This window comes from Cervus elaphus, chromosome 20 (assembly GCF_910594005.1).
Source record: "Cervus elaphus chromosome 20, mCerEla1.1, whole genome shotgun sequence".
Classification (NCBI taxonomy): domain Eukaryota; kingdom Metazoa; phylum Chordata; class Mammalia; order Artiodactyla; family Cervidae; genus Cervus; species Cervus elaphus.
The window spans coordinates 40,061,548-40,066,238 of record NC_057834.1 but is presented as its reverse complement, the minus strand read 5'-3'; the positions used below and the strand labels follow the sequence as shown (position 1 = coordinate 40,066,238).

Below are 4,691 nucleotides of genomic sequence, written 5' to 3'. Positions count from 1 at the left end.
TTTATAATTAGAAGTCTAGCATTCTATTCATGCTAAGTCAAACAACTGGAATCAAATGTCATAAATTTTTTAATTAGGTGAAAGTTCATGTTTTCTAAAATATATTTATTATACATATTATTTATATGTGTATGTATACGAAAGCATTTCTACTACAGTTGATAAAAGCTAGAGAAAGAACATCAAAAACAAAAAAGAAGAGATGAAGAAACTAGAAAACATAAACTAAATGAAATAAGACCATAGAATATGAAAGAAGAAGTGAAACAAACTAGATAAAAGTAAAAGATCATCATATAGTCCAGTTGTTTTTAACCATGACTGCTCATTAGAAACCTATTCCCATTTGCTGAATTGTTTTGGGTTTATTTTCTGCAGGCCTTTTCCTTGTCTTGTGTTTCCTGACTAGAGGCAGGAATTTAACAAATTTAACAAATTCCTTTAGCATTTGTTGCAAAGCTGGTTTGGTGTTGCGAAATTCTCTCAACTTTTGCTTGTCGGAAAGCTTTTGATTTCTCCATCAAATCCAAATGAGAGTCTTGCTGGGTAGAGTATTCTTGGTTGTAGGTTCTTCCCTTCCTTTACTTTAAATATATCGTGCCTTTCCCTTCTGGCTTGTGGAGTTTCTGTTGAGATATCAGCTGATGGCCTGATGGGAGTTGCTTTGTATGTTATTTGTCATTTTTCCCTTGTTGTTTTTAATATTGTATCTTTGTCTTTAATTTTTGCCAGTTTAGTTACTGTGTGTCTTGGTGTGTTCCTCCTTGGGTTTATCCTGCCTGGGACCCTCTGTGCTTCCTGGACTGGGTTGACTATTTCCTGACACGTGTTAAAGGAGTAGATTCAATATGGAGTTAGGGTTGCTGTTCTCTGTTACAATATCTCTGCAAAGGCAGAAAAGAAACATTAATTTGTCCAAAGAAGAAAAACAGAATACTGGAGAGTTTAGTGGAAAGAGTATTTTCTCCAGTAAAATATCTGAGACTTAATCCCAAGTACCCAGGTGATGCTAGTGGTAAAGAACCTGCCTGCCAATGCAGGAGACATGAGAGATGCAGGTTCAGTCCCTGGGTTGGGCAAATCCGCTGGAGAAGGAAATGGCAACCCACTCCAGGATTCTTGACTGGAGAATCCCATGGGCAGAAGAATTTGGCAGGCCACAGTCCATAGGGTTGCAAAGAGTAGGCACAACTGAAGCAACTTAGCACACACCCCACAATAAACCTGTAAATATGTGTCCAGCTTCTGACTCTGTTTGTTTTTTTTTTTTTTTAAGTTTTAGAGTGTAGATTTATTTAGGGCCATTTGCACATGTTCATAGGATAGTTTACCCCCACAAATAACAAGACAGCTCCCCTTCAGTGAGTCCCTAGCCTAAACATTATCTGCTTTACTTATACATAGCAAGAGGATAACATTAAACACCAAAGCTTTCGATTTGTGGCACCAGATGATGGTCTACACGGGGCATCCTCCAAAAGCTACAATTAGGGATCCACCTAGCTTTTCAGCAATACAAGCCCGATTGAGGTCTTCTGGCCCATTTTCTTGACATTCGTGTTTTATGCCTTGGAACTTCTTTTTGATGGCATCCTTGGAGCTCGCATAGATCATTTTACTCTTCAGAGGAGCTAGTTCTGGTGCCCACAGGAAAAACATCAACTCCTCTTTTCTGGATTCCTATGTTTCAAAGCTTGCATCATACAGAGCATAGCGACAATCTTTTTCAGGAAGCATCCCCACAAAATGCTTGAAAGGATTGGTAATGGTGACACCAACATCTATCTCCCACCAAGATCTCTTTGCCTTCCTCCACGATGATGCACTTTTTGTCTGCACTGAAACAGAAGATGACAGCCTTCTTTCTTTTCTTGATTTCTTCTGGCGTGGAGCACTTCCGAACTTTCATGTCATAAAAAATGCGACATACTTCATCAGCAACTTGCACTGCTGAGGCCGTGTTCGCCGCGGAGGTCGCAGAGCGCGGAAAAACGGAGCCGGCTGGCGCCGAGTCTCCGGAGCGTCCTCTTCACCGCAGCCCAGGCGAGCTTCCCGGGGGAGGCCGGGCGCCGGGGGCCGATGGGGCTGCCCAGCTTCTGACTCTGTTTTTTCCTTCTTGGAAGAATAAATATTAGTACTTAACTGACATAGTTGATGTCAATAAAATTTTATCCACTCAAATATAACAAAGTACACTTCTTGGCGATGAATTGTATTGTTACATTGTTACTAAGTTGAAATGGACCTTATATTTTCAAGGAAGAAATGCAAACTACACACAAAATTTTGTAGTTGAAAAATTGTGAATGATTTTTGGATTGTATTTATTAAAGTCTTAAAATTATACTCAATAATTGACAAACTACAGTCCAATTAGAATTTTGACGATTTTGGTACTGATCAAAACGACTGTCTCATGACTATAGGGTCACAATGGGTTGGGTTTTGGACGGGATATATGTATGTGAGTATAAAGAAGCAAATACCTTGAAATAAGTTATAATAATGTGAAAACATTCTTGAAGGGTTTTGTTTGCTTTTTTGGTCTGGGATCTAATGCCTTTTTTGTTGAAGTTGTACTTTGAAGAGGTTCCAAGTCATATCTCATATCTCTGTTGATTTATAAATACATCTTTGTCACTGATGTTTGGTATCAAACATGTTTGCCACTTCTTTGGCATCTTGTGAGCACTTTTCCTCCTCTCAGTGGGCATCAGGTGTGAGCAGCTTGTTCACACCTACAATCTGCCTGCTACATTGCAGGCAGATTCTTTACTTTCTCAACCACCAAGGATTTATCTTCTTGCTAAAATTTTACCATTAAATAGCGGCTGTCTGTCTCACTAATAAACTTTTCACTATAAAGTTAATTTTATCTTCACTGATTATTTCCCAATCTGATACTGTCAGGTAGGAAGTTAGGTGTGAGCAATGAGGGGTGGCCTAGCAGATAAAGATTCAAGCTGATCTCTATAAACTCCACCCCAGAGAAGCCCCATGTGGCCCAGGAGAGCTCACAGATATGCTACAAAATAACCACAGAGACTGTTCCAACTCTACCCATGTGCCCTAGGCACACAGTGAATACAAACTTACCGCAGGGGCTTCTCCAACTCTTAGACACTGGCCCCTGATGCACGGCTGTGTCCTCAAGTGACCTTAGGCAGCTGAGAGCCTATTAAGAGTTCATAAATATTTTATACATATGTACATCTGATTATAACAGACTGAATTACGGGAAAGACATGTGCAATACAGCATGCTGTTATGTAACTTGCAACTGTCAATCAAAACTGCCAGTCCACACCCACCTAGATGAATTTGCAAAACCCAGTCCTGAAAACCCTTCTTACCTCATCATTCCAGCCCCAGGGCCTCTCTTGACCTGACCCACCTCTCCCTTGAAGTGTTCTTTCTGTTCTTTCCTTAAACTTGTTTTTGCCACGAGTAAGACCTCAGATTCTTCTTTGCGTCCTTACCAAGAACCAGGGCCCACAAGGGAGGATCTTCTTCGACCCTCCCCAAATCTGGTAACAATACCAAGGATAGATCTAAATATGAGGGTGAGAGTTATTTGAGGGCAAAGGTTTTATTGAAAATACAGTGCCATGGGTCGCAATATGAAACCAGGTCATATTCAGGAGTGGTGACTGATTATCCCAGATCTGTCTGCTTACGTCTGACATGTGATGCTGTCTTCAGAACATTTCCTGTGGGATTTCTGCAATATCTAATATCTGTAAGAGAAGAAATTGCTACCGCTGTATTGCTTGGTAAAAAAGGCATCATTATGTCTTTTGAATCCCATCTTTAAGGAGTGATTCTTATTCTTGGGGAGAAAGGTAAAAGAAGACTCTGAGTCGTATTTCTTATAGCTGTCAAGAATACTAGATGTTTGGGATTCCATCAGGAGTTCTTTAAATGTATGCTTAAAACCTGCTCAATATGTCATTATTAGCAATATGCATATTATATTGGATTTTTAAATATCAGCATTATTATACGTCAAGGAGAAATCATGTTAAGGTTGAATGGGAGAAAGTTTCTACATCACTTTTATAGGTAGATAAACTGACAATAAAAATATATAACAATAATTCTAAGATTCTCATCTTTCTCCTGTTAATCACCAAGTCCTGTGAACTTTGCTTGTAAATACACATCTTCCATTCGTGTAACTTAGCTCACTCTAACTTTCCATCCTCACTTTCACCATGTTTTTGTACATATTGTAAATAGAAGTTACTTGTACCACATAGCAAACAATTACGTTTCAAACACAGCATATTTATCTAAGACCTGTGTATGAGTCGGTTTTTGGTTTGCAGTGTCTTTCTCACCACTTTCACATGTAATTCTTGGTGACACTTCAAGAATCAACTTGTGTTTCACTCTTTTTATTCTCACTTTTATCCTCCACCTTGTCCTCCATGGCACAAAAATAATTTCAACATAAACCAAGTGTCCCTTTCCATGGAATTTTGGATTCTGTTGTCAGATTGTGGGATTGCACTTAGTCCTCATGTTCTACTATTACTAATGGGAAAGATAAATGTATCATGATGACCAAATTAGGTAATGAGTATATAATAGGCTTAGGAACAGAAGAAGGTCCTATGTCTAATATATGTCTATTTATTTTATTGTAATATGATTGTTGATTTTTGTTATCTTGCATTCATGAGATATTA

At 38.8% G+C, this 4,691-nt stretch overlaps 1 pseudogene across 1 annotated transcript; it reads right to left on the bottom strand.

Annotated features, from left to right (window-relative positions):
- Positions 1-1,254: 1,254 nt before the first annotated feature.
- On the bottom strand, positions 1,255-2,029 carry LOC122677162 (annotated as a pseudogene). Its single transcript, XR_006335724.1, has one exon. The product of XR_006335724.1 is annotated as a destrin-like (transcript).
- Positions 2,030-4,691: the final 2,662 nt, after the last annotated feature.